This window comes from Balaenoptera acutorostrata, chromosome 19 (assembly GCF_949987535.1).
Source record: "Balaenoptera acutorostrata chromosome 19, mBalAcu1.1, whole genome shotgun sequence".
Classification (NCBI taxonomy): domain Eukaryota; kingdom Metazoa; phylum Chordata; class Mammalia; order Artiodactyla; family Balaenopteridae; genus Balaenoptera; species Balaenoptera acutorostrata.
In genome coordinates, this window is record NC_080082.1 from 8,485,690 (window position 1) to 8,503,084 (window position 17,395).

Genomic DNA, 17,395 nt, shown 5'->3' on the forward strand with positions numbered 1-17,395 from the left:
CTTGCTGTGTGTCAGCAGCAATGGAAGAGACTGGGAATGCAAGGATGAATTAAACTTATGTGATCGTACCTATTCATGAAACCCTGGTTAAGACCCCCTGCTATAATAGTTGAACAATAAAAATGTAGATGGATGGATGGGTGAATCCATGGATTTGTGAATAGGTGGATGGATGGATGAATTGTTGGATGGGGAAATGGAAATGTCTTAAACATCTTGGCACTTTTATTTTTTTTAATTTTTTTTATAAATTTATTTATTTTTGGCTGCGTTGGGTCTTTGTTGCTGCATGTGGGTGCAGGCTTCAGTAGTTGTGGCACTTGGATTCAGTAGTTGTGGCTCGTGGGCTCTAGAGCGCAGGCTAAGTAGTTGTGGCACACGGGCTTAGTTGTTCCATGGCATGTGGGATCTTCCTGGACCAGGGATCGAACCCATGTCCCCTGCATTGGCAGGCGGATTCTTGACCACTGCGTCACCAGGGAAGCCCTCTAGCCATTTTTAAAGCTTCCTTCTGACCCACAAGAAGGCTCAGAACTATTTATTAATATCTCTATGACTAACTTCAGTACCAGAAGGACTCTCCAGTTCCAGACTCTTGTCTCTAGTCTAGTTTCTGTCTTGTAGCCAAGTCCTTCCCAACTATCATTTTGGTTGCACTGTATGCATGGACTTGAATCAGCATTCGTCTCTACTTCTCTCTTTGAAACTCCCTGGGATCCACCCAGTAACCAATTCAGGGCCCACAGGGGTGGAATTCTACAGTTTGGATAAATAGATAGATGCCAATCAATGGGAGATTGGTGGGTGGTTGGGGAAATGGGAACCATACTGTTCATCCTTGTTCTTCTAACATCAACAGCATTGCCTGACTCATAACAGGTGATTATAGATTTAGTAAGAAGGTGATTAGGTGATTGAATAAGTAAGCAGTTGAGAGACTGAGTGAAGAAATGGTGGGTACTGAGTAGGTGATGGATGGAGGGATGCCCCTATGTATGAATAAATTGGTACCTTCCTGGACTGGTTATTGGGTCAGTGGGTAGGTAAACAGAGGAATTGATAAGTAGATGAATGATTAAAAGGGGGTATATGGGTGGCTGCCTGAATCAATAAATGAATGAGTGGATGAGGGGTGAATAGATTGATGGATGGGTGACCGTATGCATGTACAGTTGCCGGGATACAACTTGGGAGGATCTAGGGGTAAGTGTGAATAAAAGAATGGATGGTGAGATGAATGTTTAGATTATAGCTGTAAAGCCCTGTTGGGCACTGAGAGAGGGCAGGCTGATTCTTAAAATCTGCCCTGATTATGGCCAAAGTAAACAATTCTCTTGGTTTAGGGGAATGAGGTTGCTGGCTTAGGAAAGATTAAGGGCATCACACATAAGGGCATGGAAAGTCTGACTGGCTGGCCAGAAGAGTGATAATCGCTCGTGGTTTCCAGGCACTGTTTATAAAATAACCAAAGAGGCAATGAGTGTGTTTCTTGGGTTCCTTGAGGCCACAGTGAGGAGGGCTGTAACCTCAGCAGGCATAGCCTCGTGTGAAAAGCCAGCCAGCGAGGAGTGCATGACTGCCTGGAGCTTACAGGCCCGCTGTTGACTGGACAGCCTCCCTATTTTCTGCTTTCCTTTTTCTTTCTCTCTTCCTTTCTCTTTCTCCTTCCTCCCTCCTTCCTTCCTCCCTCCTGCCTTCCCTCCCTTCCTTCCTCCCTTCCTCCCTTCCTCCCTTCCTCCCTTCCTTCCTTGCTTTCTCACTATCAGACAGGGATGACCCAAGGCCAGGAAGCAGAGCCTTCTGGAAACTGACCCATGCTTTGCCTTGCAATTTGGAACTTCACCTAGGAGGCCAGTCTAGACTTCTAGCTGAGCTGGCTAGATGATTTACCTGCTCAGGATGACTTACCTCACTTGTGTTCAGATTAACTGAGAGTAGCTGTGCCATAGCGGGTGGGCAGAGGGCTTGGAGCCAAACAGTCATTGTTGTCTGGTGACCTTGGAGAGTTTCCTAAACTCCCCAGCTCTGCTTTTCCTGCTCAAAATAATGGAGAAAGGGTATAAAATTAAAAACACTTGCTTCATACGGTTATTGTAAGAATCAAAAGAGATAATGTGAAAAAGTCAGTACCTGATTGGCACATTCTAGATGTCTTATAAAAGTTATTAATCCTTTTCTGTTGTTAATTGCTGAATCTCTCTTCTATAGTTAGGGCACACCGGCCCATATGAGACCTGGGTATGGGTTAGGTATCAGGTGGGCTCATTCATCTGGTCTGTTGAAGACTTGTGGAAAACAGTTTGGCAATTTCTCAAAAAGTTAAACATAGAATTACCATAAGATATGGCAATGCCACAGATATTCAATTCTTTCAATATCCCCAAAAGAATTGAAAGCCAGAACTCAAACAGGTGCTTTTACACCAATGTTTTATAGCAGCATTATTCACACTAACAAGAAGGTGGAAGCAACACAAATGTTCATCAACAGATGCACGAATAAACAAAATGTGTTTTTTTCCAAACAATGGAATATTATTCAGCCTTAAAAAGTAGTGGAATTCTGATACACACTACGACATAGATGAACCTTGAAAACAATATCCTAAATGAAATAAGCTAAAGGACCAAAGGATGATTATTGTCTGATGCAGTTATATGAGGTAAATTCATAGAGACAGAAAGTAGATTAGAGGTTACCGAGGGCTGGGGGCAGGGGGAATGGGGAGTTACCGTTTCATGGGTACAGAACTTCTGTTTGGGATGATGAAAAGTTTTGGAAATGGACAGTGGTGTTGGTTGCGAAACATTGTGAATGCACTTTATGCCATTGAATTGTGTACTTAAAAATCATTAAAATGGCCAATTTTGTTGTGTATATTTTAATCTGATTAAAAATCGCCCCCAAAAAACCCTAAAAAAATAAAACAACAACCATACTTGTGCCCCTGAGCTACAAGGGTGAAGACACTGGTGCATTCCCATTCTTGGGTCAGAGAGCCTGGCTAAGCTAGTTAATCTCAAAAATATATTTAAGCTGTTCTAGCACAGCTTGGCTTTCCAGCATGGTAGGCAGGGGCGATCAGCATTAGTGGTCCTTTTTCTCATATTCCTACAGGCATTGCTATCTTATCATTAATCTCACTGGTTTCAATGAGATGGCTATTTATTAACTGTCCTTCAGACCATCCAACCCCATAGAGGGCAGGATCCTTCCAGGTCCCAAGATGAGTTGCTGGTTCTTTAGCTGTGTTCAAGTTACACTCTGAGCTTTTCCTCACATAGCACTTGCATGTTATATAGTAATTGCTTGTGCAATATCTTTCCTCCCCCTTAGACATTACGATCTGTAAGGAAAGAGGGTGTGTCGACTTGTTCATTGCTGGATGCCAGTAACACACACATAGTAGGGACTCCAAATAAAATGTTAAAAAAAAAAAAAGAATGCTCAACTTGGTCTTATTCAAAAAAATCCAAAGAGAGGTTTTGTTCACTATTGAATCCCCAGCTGCTAGCTCAGTGTCTGGAAGGAGAGGAGGAGGATTTAATTGGGGTTCTTTGATTATAAGCGATAGAAGCCAACTCCAACGATTTTAAGCAAAAAATATGAGATGTGTTGAAAGACACTGGATCGGTCACAGATTACAGGGAAGAGCTGGACCACCAAGACTTGGAAAGGACAGTGGCCGGGAATTCACAACCAGTCCCTTTAGCACAAAGACACTGGAAATGATTTAGTTGCCATCGCCTTTTGACTGGATGATTGTACTCAAGGTTTAAATTTCTGAAAGTGGAAGAGTGACTGGCCTAAGGTCCTAGCAGAAGGACAATGGACCCTGAACAGACAAGAAAACCAGTGTTGATGACGGGGATGATGTTAAGACTATTCTCACTCCCCCCATCATCACCCAGAAGCCTTGAAGACCATCTTACCCCATCACCCTTCCTGTTCCCAGATACTTAGAAGCTTTGAAAAATTGCCTGCGTCAGACTGGGGAGGCCACAGAACGAAGCAAGACTTTTCTGGCCCAAACATAGAATGGCATACGTGGAAAACCCAAGCCCTGCTGGAGTCCTGTTACAATATGTGAAGAGCCAGAGCCTCAATTATGGGTACTCTGAGGGCAGAATTTCAGACTTTGCTCTGGCTTTTGTCAGCTTAAGACTCTTAAGGTAGTTTACACAGAGATTTGTATGTCTGAATTTTTCCCTGGCAGGTTCTCATTATAACCTAGATAACACAAACCCTAAATATTTGTGGTTGGCAACAATGAGGAATTTTCAAGTTGTCTGACATCTTCTAACTGTGCAGATCACCTCCCAGGATCAGCATTCGGCCCTGAGACAAAAGGAGACAGAAGGATGGTGGGAGATTTTTCCATGGTTTGTGCAATGTCTGAGTTTAAGCTCCTCTAACACCTTTGATCTCTCTCTCTCTCTCTCTCTCTCTTTCTCTCTCTCTCTCTCTCTTTTTCTTTCTCTCATACACACACACCCGCTCCAAACCTTTTTGCCCTCCAAAGCGTTCTCTCAAAGCTAAGAAAAGAAAATGTTGATGTCAACCATTGGTTGGATGGTGTCACCTAACCTAGTGTCACCATCAAACTAATGCCTTCCAACACTGTAGAAGAGGGAAGGGACACTTCTAAGTGAGGTTTCTGTGTTCTCTTTCCCTGGCAGCCTCCCGGCCATGGGTTACACCCTTTGCTTCCACGGCAAGCTGGTTTCATATCTTCCAGAGTTGAGCAGAACAACTGGACCACGTCGGTAAACAGAAGACTGTTTACATAAAAAATATAGATTTCCTTTAAGCACTTGGCTTAAGCCTTTAGTCAGTCATATTTATGTTATTATTGTTTATGTTCCCAGAAGTCAGCAGGAGGATGGCCTTGCTGCAGTTTATGTGGTTTCATGATTCACGCTTGATGAGGCAGCTATCGCATGGGGCGGGGATGAGGAGGGGGGGCAGAGTCAGGGAAGCACAGAGAAGATTAGAGCAAGCTCACTTGTGGGATCCACGGCCTCAACGTAATGGTCCATCCAAGGGCCTGGGGATTTCTGAGTCAGTCTTTCAAATTCCCAGACATGTTTATCAGTTTTGAGTTTCAAAACGGGCCCACCCAGAATAAAGCTCTGTTTGCACCTGATGTTTCATTTTGGCTGCATTTGGGGAGATTCTTCTGAGCTCTGAGCTCCTTCCCCAGCTGTCAGCTTGACAATGTACTTGGCTCCTCCACTGTCCCTGGGTCCTGTAAGCGCCACGCGGTGACCTGTTCTGCCAGCCTGCAAGCAGCTACTGGCTGAGCTCCTTCTCTGCACAAGAGCTGCCCATCCAGATGTGTTTCTGGACTTTGGTGGTGGTGGATGTTGGAGAAGGGGCATCTGATTCCCAGGGCCAGAGGTTTTGCAGCATGAAAACTTGCTGGGTCACCACTGTGAGTTCTCACCTATGGGTGTGTCCCCTTAGGGCCACGTTAACAAGTTCAGAGCCAGATTTCCAAGACAGGATGAGGGAAAATAAGTAAGAGGACACAGTCTCTTTTACGAGGCATTGAAACAGAATGGATTATAACCTGTGTTTTGGAGACATTCAGATCTTTTTGTTTGCTTGATTCTTTGTTGTTTGTTTTGTTTTTAAGACCTGGCTCTGCTTCTTGTTAGCCCCATGGCTTTGGGTAAACTTCTTAACCTCTTCGTGCCTTATTTTACTCGTCTGTAATTGAGAGATACTCTCTACCTCAGAAGCTTCTTTTTTTTTTTTTTTTTTTGGCTGCATTGGGTCTTTGTTGCTGCACACAGGCTTTCTCTGGTTGCTGCGAGTGGGGGCTACTCTTTGTTGCATTGCACGGGCTTCTCATTGTGGTGGCTTCTCTTGTTGCGGAGCATGGGCTCTAAAGCACAGGCTCAGTAGTTGTGGCGCATGGGCTTAGTTGCTCCACGGCATGTGGGATCTTCCCGGACCAGGGATCGAACCCGTGTCCCCTGCATTGGCAGGCGGATTCTAAACCACTGTGCCACCAGGGAAGTCCCATCAGAGGCTTCTGAGAGGATTAGATGAAATAATGAGTGGAAAGCACTGGGCATAGCAAGTGGTAAATAATAAGCTCATAATGCCTGGTAGCAGGACATAAAAAGTATTTTTATTATTAAAGGCAGCAAGCAGGGAAACAGAGAGGCTTCTGAATTGGGAGGAGAGTAAAGCAGGAGGAATTTCCTGGGCCATGTTTCCCGTGGAGGCATTTCTGTGTGTGTGCTGTTTATGGCTTTGGTGTAAGATGCTGGGAATATTTCAAGGAGCCTCAAGTTGCCAACTCTCCTGGGAGTAGCTCGAGAACCAGAAGGATTAGGGTATATGTCCAGTTGGGACGCCTGGTCCTCTGGGACATCACAGAACCATCCTTTAACCAATTTTCTGGGCCCCGCATGTCCTGGACCCTGGATATTTTAACTTGTAAGCTTTCTTCGATTAAAGCTCTAGTCAGATATGGCCACTAGATTTGACTTAATATTTGGGGACAATGTCTATTATCAAAGTCTGCTAACTTTGACCACCAGATCTCTACTCTGAAGCTAAGCCATTCATTCCATTACTCCTTTATTACTTTATTCAACAAATGTTTATTGAGTGCCTACTGCGTGCCAGGCTTCATACTTAGTGCTAAGGATATTATGGTGAGTAAAACACACAAAACATTATCATAATGAACATAGATCCTAGTGAGGGAGACAATTATAAATAATCATAAAAAGAAGTACAGATTATAGCTTATTATCAGTGTTATGAAGGAAAAGTATAACTTGCTATGAGAACATATGGGAGGGTGCCTGAGCACCTGGGGTGACAGAAATGTCCCTCTGTGGGAATAATGTTTGAGTTGAAAAATGGGAAGGAATTAACAAGTCTAAACAGGCTGGAGATAGACAGAGAAGTGTCCTAGGGTGTTCTGGTTATCTCCTGCTGTGTGACAAATCACCCCAGAATGGTAGTGGCTTTTCACAGCACTTTATGATTGCTTCTCCCCATTCTGCGGTTGACTGGGCTCAGCTGGGTGGGTTTTTGCTTGTAGTTGCAGCCAGTTGTTGACTGGGAGTAGACTGGACTGGACATCCAAGATGGCCCCTCACATAAGTGGCAGTTGATTCTGGCTGTGGATTAGGAGCTCAGCTGGGCTTGTCCAATAGAGCATCTACATGTGGCCTCTGGGCTTCTCACAGCATGGCACCTGGGATCTGAGGGGGAGCATCCCTTGGGAGGGATCCGAGGGGTCCAGGAGAACCTGTATGACCTGGCCTCAGCAATTCCAGAATGTCACTTCCGTCCCATTCTAATAGTCAAGAGAATTGCCATCGCCAGCGCAAATTCAAGGACAAAGGAGAAATAGATTACACTTCTCGGTGGTGGGAAGGTATCAACATACAGAGAGGGAAGAACTTGTTGGCAGCCGTCTTGGGAACAAGTTACCACATGTGGCTTTTGCTCTTGCTATTCGTTCTGTCTGAAATGATCCTCCCAAAATATTCACATGACCTGCACCATTTAGATCTCTGTTCAAAATAGCTCCTCCTCAAAATATCCTTCTCCAAGAGGGTTTCATTGACCTTTTTTTTTTTTTTAATTAATTAATTAATTTATTTATTTATTTATTTATTTTTGGCTGTGTTGGGTCTTCGTTTCTGTGTGAGGGCTTTCTCTAGTTGCAGCGAGTGGGGGCCACTCTTCATCGCAGTGCACGGGCCTCTCACTATCGCGGCCTCTCTTGTTGCGGAGCACAGGCTCCAGACGCGCAGGCTCAGTAGCTGTGGCTCATGGGCCTAGTTGCTCCGCGGCATGTGGGACCTTCCCAGACCAGGGCTCGAACCCGTGTCCCCTGCATTAGCAGGCAGATTCTCAACCACTGTGCCACCAGGGAAGCCCTCATTGACCTTTGTATCCAGTCTCTTTCTCTACCACAACCCTGTTTGTTTTCATAGTACGTATCATGGCAAAGTTATCCTTTTATTGGATTATTTGCTTCAGTCTTCTCACAATGACCCTCACTCTCATACATCCATAAAACATAAGCTGCATGAGGTCACAGTCTTTGTCACCAGTGTATCCCTATGAAAGTGCCTGACACTTTTTTTTTTTTTATAGCTACTTTATTTATTTATTTTATTTTTTTGACTGTGTTGGGTCTTCGGTTCGTGCGAGGGCTTTCTCTAGTTGCGGCAAGTGGGGGCCACTCTTCATCGCGGTGCGCGGGCCTTTCACTATCGCGGCCCCTCCCGTTGCGGGGCACAGGCTCCAGACGCGCAGGCTCAGCAGTTGTGGCTCACGGGCCTAGTTGCTCTGCGGCATGTGGGATCTTCCCAGACCAGGGCTCGAACCCGTGTCCCCTGCATTAGCAGGCAGATTCTCAACCACTGCGCCACCAGGGAAGCCCCGTGCCTGACACTTTTGATTGACACTATTGAGTGAAGGAAGAGGACCCTAAGCAAAAAGAAATGGCGCATGCAAAGATCCTGAGGCAAGAAGCCAGCACCGTGATCTGAGGCAACGGACAAAGCCACACGTGTTGGCACATGGGAGTGCCAGGGGGCTTGGAGTAGCGTCTTGCTTGTCCACATCCAAACTGATTCAGCCCTGACCATGGCCACCATTTCTGAAATGCAAAAAGTGTACTTATTTTCTGGTATATAAACACTCCAGTTTGAACATGTCTGTGTGGCCAAAATTATTTATTCCACAGATACATGGAGCCCACTGAATTTGGGCTATTTCTTACTCTTTCTAAAAATAACTGAAAGAACAACAACAGAAACCAAACAACTAAGCGATGACCTGCTTATATTCAGAGGAGAAGTTTGCCCTTTTCCAGGTAGATACCAGGATATTGTTTCATTTATTTCTTACACTATCTCTATGAAGTTGATGTTTTAAACCCCTCCATTTTAATGCAAATGATGACCCCCAGAACACAGGAAGCTTGCCCAAGTTTCTCCAGCCTGATACTGGTAGATGCTGGGTTCAAAGAGAGGTCTGCTTTACGTCAGAGCCCGGCAAGAGTTTTGGGTAATGGCCTAAGATGGAAGGAGAAAGAAATCAGGGGAGATGAATGTATAAACCAAACCCCAGAATGATATATTTTCCCTGCGGCATTGAATCAACTTACTGAGCCCCATGATAAGTGGCCGGCTCTGATTATAAGGCAACGATCTGATTCCTGCCTCAATTATGACTGAATAACCACTAGTTAGGAATCATGAAAAGACCCAAATGAAGGCAGTGGGGATGAGGAGAGGGCTGCTGGTTGCCAGAGATGGAGGCAAAGGCCGTCAGAGGTGAGGGCACTTCAGTCAAGCCCAAACCAAAGCCATCAGAAAATCATGTTCATGACCAGGGCGAGGGGAGGGGGCTGTGCTTGAAGATTGTTGGCTCTCCGTCTGCCATTCCCCATCATTTCTAACCAGGGGTCACTCTTGTAGAATAGGAGGATGTGTGTAAGTCACGTCGGGGGGCTTCCAGCTGGCTGTCAGTTATGCTTTCCGGCCCCGGGGCTCTCCCCACTAAACCCATGTGAACCATGGTCATTTCAATATTTTTCTGTGCTTGAATAGCCTCTCACTTTAGATCTCAGTCTCTGTTTTGAGCTATTTTCCTCTTTACTTTTGCTCCATATAGTGAAACCTTAAATACATTTTTTAAAAAGGAGACGGCTATAAAAACTTTCCTTAAGTCAGACCATCTGTGTTAGTGGAAACTTTAGCCTTTTGTCTGGGAAAGGAAATTTCTTTTTCTTGTTTTCTCCTATTCTTTGGGAAATCCAGGGAATGTAGAAAAAAAAAAAAAACCTGCAAAGAAAAAAAGCTTTCAAAGGAGAGCTGGAAACAAGAGAAATTAAGATACCTAACAGATGTTGCAGCCAAGTTTAAAGGGGGATAGATTGAAGAATTTGTATTGGACTTGGAGAGCCAGTGGTATGTGTTACTTATTTCTTACCTAGATTGTGTGTGCTAAAGCCAAGATCGGCTTCTCAGAATAAATTCTAGGTAGGTTTGGAAGTTGAGGAGGAAAGTGGAGAAAAGTGGTGGAAGGAAGGGGAGAATCGTTCAGCCAATGCTGCCCATCATTGAGACTGGTGTTCCTGGCCTCCATCTCTTATCTTGATGCCCTTCATGGTAACTGTGACCTCAGCTGAACCCCTACCTGGCACACGATACCCAGAACCTTCAACTCCAGTTCTTGCCCACCCCAGATCCTTCTCTGGCTCATCACCGTCTTTGGCACCAAGTCTGACTCTGTGAATGGTGAATGAATCCACTAAAAATGAACTGCCAAGGCAATAAGAACCTCCCCACCCACGGGACCAATGTGGCAACAGCTGATGACACTCCAGTGGCTGCCCTTAGTGGTGACACTATTGAACTCAGGCATGGATGGGCATTGAAGCATCTCATTGTCTATCATTTGTTTAAAGCCAACTATGGGCAAGGTGCGGTGATATTATGCCCGTTTTACAGGAGAGAAAATTGAGGCTCGGGGCTGTTCACTCACGGGTCTTCAGTGGAAATGTGATTTCAATCAAGGCCTCTCTGACTTCTAGGACTGAGTCAGTCAGTCATTTAAAATTGACTGTAGGAAAGGTCCAGCTGGAGGGAAGCTGTAACGTTATTCGTTCATTCGTCCGTTCGTTCTATACTTATTTGGGGAGTGCCTGGGAGGCTCACCAGCTGACTACCAGGCCCCAGGGCTGCAGAAATAACGGGCAAGATCTCTACCCTCATGGAACTCATGGTCCACCTGAGTCTTGCTACTCAAAATGTGGTCTACGGATCAGCGTCCCCGGGTTCCTGTTAGCAGTACGGGGTCTCAGGCCCCACCCCAGAGTCCTAAATTAGAATGGTCATTTTAAGCTGGTCTCCAGGTCGTTTGCATGCACATTAAGATTTGAGAAGATGAATAAAACCTAAGAGCAAGGCAAATGGAGAAGAAAGTGGAAAATGGAAACTGGCCATCCAGGCAGTGGGCAGGCTGTGTGCAAAACATGAGCCACCTGAGCACATTCAGGAGAAGTGGGTGATAAACCAGAGCAGGAGAGAAAAAGTGGGGACAGAAATATTTGAAGCTGGGCCAGACTGCTTGGGTGTGTGGGCATGTCTGCCTCTCACTGGCTGCAAGATCTCATCCAGCCTCAGTTTCCTCATTTGTAAAAGGGAGATAATATTAGTATCTGTTTCACAAAGTTGCAGCGAAGTTGAGTCAATCTCTGTAAAGAGTGTAGTAGAGAACTTGGCACGTGGCAAGTCCAAGGTGTATTAGCTACTGTTATTGTCATTATTATTCCTGTAAATTGGCTGCTCTGAAGACTTCCTGGGTGGGACACACTGCCCCCTTGAGGAACGTGCATTCAGAGTAAAAGATGGAACAAGCATGTTAGCTTGGCTGTTGAGACTGAAGGCAAATGCCCAAGATGCTTTCTAATTGTCTTCAGAAAGGAGCCTAAGTGTCACCTCCTCTTAAAACCATCCATGTATTTATTCTTATGTTTTTATTAGTACGAACAATATTACATATAATTATATAATTAATCATAGATAATATCAGGAAAGATAATAGCCAATGTTTATTGAACATCTATTACATGCAGGTACTATGTAAGTCCTTGTACAAGCGTTGCTTCAATTTAATCCTCTCAAATCTCTATGAGGCTATGAGTAATCTTACCCCCATTTTCACAAATGGGGAAATCAAGGCTTGGCAGATAGATAAGAAATCCATCTGTTGATGTTGTCATACAATGGAGGCACAGGCAGAATGCTACAGGGCAAGCACAGGCGGGGGCCATCGAATGCACAGCCCCTCTCCAACTTCTCCCCACCTACAGCTCAGATGCCCATCCTCTGGTGCCCAATTTTATCCCTACAGTGAGCAAAATTCTAAAGATCTTCCCCCAAGACTCCCATCCTCTGGTTATTTAATCGAATGCTAATCTAGGTATTGCTGTGAAGAGGTTTTGCCGAAGTAATTAGAGTCCCAAGTCACCTTAACACATGGAGATTATCCAGTTTGGCCTGACCCCATCAGATGAGCTCTTTAAAAGCAGAGAGTTTTCTCCCGCTGGTGGCAGAAGAGGAGTCAGAAAGATTTAAAGCACCAGGGGGACTTGACGTGCCATCGCTGGCTCTGAAGATGAACGAGACCACGTGATGAGGACCCCAGAGGGGCTTCTAGAAGCCGAGAGTGGTCCTACTGACAGCCAGGAAGGGAGCTACACTTCAGTCCCACAGCAGAGAGGAACCGGATTCTACCCATAACCTGAGTGCATTTGGAAGCAGATTCCCTCCCAAAACCTCAGGATAGAGCCCCATCCACCTGGCTGACACCTTGACTCTGGCCGTGTGAGATCCTAAGCAGGGAACTCCACTAAGCCCACCTGGACTCCTGACCAATGGAAACAGTTAGGTACTAAGTAGTTGTCATTTTAAGCCGCTAAATTTGCGGAAGTTTGTTACAGCAATAGAAGACATACTGTAATACAAGTCTGCATCCATGAAAACATCACAGTATATCACACTGTTGGGTTTTCACTCCGCAAATTTTTTGGCTGTGAAATCAAAGGAAATTGTTTTACTTTTCTCTCAAACAAGTAAACATAAAAGTGATCAAAGTATGTTTCCTGAAGAAAGACTGCAGGGGGCATAGGTTTTTCTCCTTTTGATATTACACTTCCCTGACTCAAAGTTCAACTTCTTCCCTTAGTAATTGTCTGGCCTTGAGTTTTTCAATCAGTCTCTCCAGGCCTCACTGTTTCATCCATAAAATTGGGATAATCATAGGCTTATTGTATCATTGAGGATTAAATGATACAATACTCATAAAGCATTTGATTCACTGCTGAGCACACAGTGATCACTTGATAAGTGTTATCTGTACACGGGATCTCTCCCTGGGTGGGTTAATGAATGAATAAATCCAGCAAGAAGGAGATAAGACCGTTAACATCATCACCATTAACACAGCTCTCAGGTTTTGCAACCCAGGCCGTGTTTTGTACTAGGTCAGATCAACAGGTATTCCCAGATCTGTGAACCTGATGGATGATTCTCACAAGGGGTCCTAAGGATGCAGAGGTATATCCTAAAGGAAAGGGATGGGCAACCTAACTGGAGACTCTAATTGCAAACTGGGAGAACCACATGGCTCAGCCGGGATGACTCCCCAGGTGTTGGAACCACCAACAATTCGGTCATCCAAACCGCTAACTCAGGGAGTGGACTGCTCACAGAGGCCCGCTGAATAACAGGACTGTCCGTTCATTCAAACCTGAGCCAGCAGCCCCAGGTTGACAAAGCCAGACTCAACTCTAGCCTCATGCACGGCATCTGTTCATTTCAAGCCTTGCCAGGGAACCAAAGGTAGAAATCTACAAACACGTCTTCTGTTTTAACCGAGTGTGTAATACTCTCTATCTCTTTAATTTTTCTAAAGGACAAGTAATCTGGACCAATATTTGTATGCCCTGTTTTTGTTGTTGCTTTTAAATCTAATGTGCTTTGTCAAAAAAACATGTATCTTAAAAGAAAACAGTTTGTCACTGGAAAAAAAAAAACAAACCAGAAGTATTTAATGTCAAACCCCAGCCCTGCACACAATGGCAACTGGATTTTATTAGAGCTGGGTACAAACTGACATCCTAAAACATGCTGTATAGGGCAAGAGGGAAGGTTTCATCCACACCCAGACAATGACTAGAGTCTCTCTTGCAATTTTCCCCAACCATCTATTATTTGCAAAGCCCTCATGGAAGTGCCTTTTTCTACCTTTCTTCCCCTATATCCCTATTCTCTAATTTTAGCAAGTTAGAAAAGACCGTGGCCCGCTGTGGAGGAGGAAGCTGGAATACTTGTAAATAACTGGCAGATGCAAAGATCCAATTCAGCTGAAGGGAAAAAGAAGAATGCAGGGTGCCGCGTGGTCCCTGCATGGGTGTGCATTCAAGGTCTGGCGCACAGAGGAGGGGACAACAGCAGAGAGGGCTGACCGGAACAATGGGCCGTCACAAATGCCATGTTATGTAACTGGGTTCTTTGAATTCACAATTGTGAAGGCCACAATTGTAGGAGAAGGCGTGTCCCCCGGCTCTGTGGTGGGAGGGAAGCAGGCTCCTGTGCTCCCACCCAGGTGCCCTGGGAGCCGGCTCTGACCCTCCTGATGAGGCCAACAGCCGCCACTCAGGAGAGAAGGGCTGGGTTACTCCTGGCATGGCAAAGGTGCCCGGTCACTGTGAGGAGCTGCACTTTTGGATGGTGGTAACAAAAAAGGCAATGAGCGCATTAGATACCTTTCCCCAGACAGCCACGGGCCATTTTGAATGACCCGGATCTTTCCATTCACTGCATACTCCCTGAGCTCAAACGTGTTCTCTGGTGCTCTCTGGAGAGTGCCTTCAGGCTGTAATTCACACATTCCACAGCTGGCTCAGAGGACAGGGACATGAATTTGCAGAAATTCATAGCCTCGCAGGGAGTCAAGGACAGCTGCTCGGGAGACCTGAGCTTTGCAGACAGCCTGGCCGTGGCCATGGTAGAGACACCCAGGATCGCTCTGAAGGCTACTTTCCCTTGTGGTGGCTCGAGCGTAGCACCTGATGAACCGGGCCGGAGCAGTGCAAAGACAGGCTTTCCCGGGCCTGCCTCCCAGTTTCACGTGAGCGCCCTCTTTGTAAGCCCTGAGCTTCGGCTACGGTGACGCCCAAGAGTGCCAGGGTCGCCTTCCCCACCCCCTCATCCCTGACCGTCCAGCTCCTCAAACCCAGCTGGGATCTCCCTGCTTCTGTAGTGCCCTCTTCAGGGTCCCTCCCCTAACCAGTCCCTCTTTGGTTACCATGCCCTCTTTCCGGGGATGTTTAGTTCCTGCAGTCACTTCCCCCGCCCCACTCTCCTGGTCTACTTGCAGACCTGCTGCCTCACTAGAGTGTGCCCTGCCTGAGGGCCGAGACCAGATCTTTCCACTTCTTTATCTTTCATGTTTATCTCTAAGGCGGCTTTATAACGTCCGAGTAATAAGAGTCTTTTTCCTGGATTCTGGGTGGTTGTAAAGAAGCTTTAGAATCAGTAAGCTCACTTGGCAGCAGATACAGGCTGAGTCCTCTCTTCCTTGCACTTGTGGTTGTGTTGCTGTTGTGTATTTAAGCTGGACGTGCAGTCAGAGGCTTGGCTCTCACTCTTCAGCGATTCCACCTGTCTGGGCAGTTTGTAAGTCTGTTGGAGGTGATTTGCGGTTCTTATTGGAGAGCTTTCCAGGCAGGAAGGGCCATGGGAACCAGTGCCTCGGGGATTTGCTCACTCACTGGTGTCCTCAGATAGAAATAGAGGGATGGTGTTGACGATGATGACGATAACTTGACTGGGTGTTTCTGCAGTGCTTAGGGACTTTTCATTTCTTTCCTTGCTCACACTACAGAAGATAAGCAGAGGGTAGGTATGATGATGATTCTTCTTTTTTCTTTCCTTTAAAAAACACTTTATTGGGGTATGACTAACATGTAAAAAACTGTATATATTTAATGTATACAACTCAATGAGTTTGGGGAAGAGTGTACACCTGTGAACCCATTACCACCATCAAGGCCATAGACATACCGATCACCTCCCAAAGTTTCCTCCCACTTCCTTTATTAGTGTTACTGTTAAGTTATTATTATTATTATTATTGTATGAACACTTAAGCTCTACCCTCCTAGAAAATGTTGCATATACAATAGAGTATTGCTAGCTATAGGCAGTATGCTGTATAGCAGATCTCCAGAAATCATTTATGTTGCATGAAACTTACATAATGCCCCTCCCTCGAGCTCCTGGCAACCACCATTCTACTCTCTGCTTCTATGAGTCTGACTATTAAAGTCACGCATCTTAGGGGAGCAACCACTGGTGCCCGAGCAGCCCTGTTATCAGGTGTCCACATACTTCTCATCACTGCTTCCTGGTGTTACACATGTGTAAGCACGTGCACCCTTATGTTCATATGCACACATGTGTAGGTACTTGCAGAGCTGGGTGTGTTACCTATGCTATGTGCATGTGGGTAGGTGTGTGCTAGGGCATATCTTGTTTTGTCTGATCACAATAGAATGTCTGTATCTATGTGTGCACCGTGTTCGTATGTGTGTCTCTCAACTTGGAAAAAGTGTCAGGGTCTGAATACGGCCATTATTAACATGGTGAGAAGTTCCCCTGGTGGCAGGTGCCCCCACCCCTGGTTCCCTCCCTCCTTGTCCACTTTGAAACAAGAAGACATTAAGTAGAGTCTGCCTTGGGTGGAGCGTGCATCCTCACCTTACCCCAAGCAGTACTGCAGAGAGAGTTGCAGATTTGGGGGAGGTAAACTTCCACCAGTGAAGACTTGCTTTTCAATGGGAAATTTACATTTCAATGCACCCTGTCATTGTTAATCTCAGACACTTGGCACTATCACCTACTTCCAGCCAGGCAACGCCCAGTCTGCAGGAGTCCATTGTAGACTCCGGGGCCCAGAGGCATGTATGGGTGTGGACATATGCAAATTTCACCGTCAGTGCCAAGGGCCATTTTGTGTTACCAGGCCATGGGCGGTGTCTGTCCCCTGGGACAGGAACCCTCCTGGTAGGAGCTGGGACTGCTGGGTGGCTTGTTCAGTCCTATTAAAGGTGAGAATGCATTGAAGGCAGCTGACAAGAAGAAGTTACCCTGTGTCTTATAAAGACACACAGTTGACAGTTCAAAGAGAGAAGCGGGCTTCCTCGAAGCTCCCATCACGGCTCCCAGTTCCCGATTCAGGGCACAGAAGCCTGGCTGGGGTTTCTTTCTTTCCTTCATTGCCAGAAAGTAAGCTGCTTACTCCCAGGGTTTATTTTGCTTTGGTTTATTTTATTTCACATTATTTCATTTTGTTCAGGTCTTCAAGTTCATGATTACTAGCCATGCCCTCATGGATCCTAGTAAACAGGTACATGTTAGACCTTTGTTTCTACCCCTTGTAGCTGCTCATCTTGTTTGAGTCTGTATAAAATCTTCCTACTTTTTCAAAAGTCCCTATCTGAATTGAAAGCCCACAGCCTCTCTTACAGCATCAAGCAATCCAAAAGGAGTTTTCTAATGTTTGCTGTGGGTCTGGAGCGTGAAAAGCCTTTTTGTTTTACACAGAAAGACACTGAACTCGGGGTCTGGCAACATGCCTGAGGCCACTCAGTAAGTAGCTTTAGGAGAGCCAAGAGCCTCAGTGTGACAGGCAAAAATATCCAATAAAAGTTTCAACTTGTAAACTTTGGCAGACCACTGGGTGATGTGAAATGAACCATCCATCATGGAGGATCCATTCAGACAAGACTTGAGTCTTTATGAGTCTATCGGATGAATGTCAGGTACGGAAAATAGTA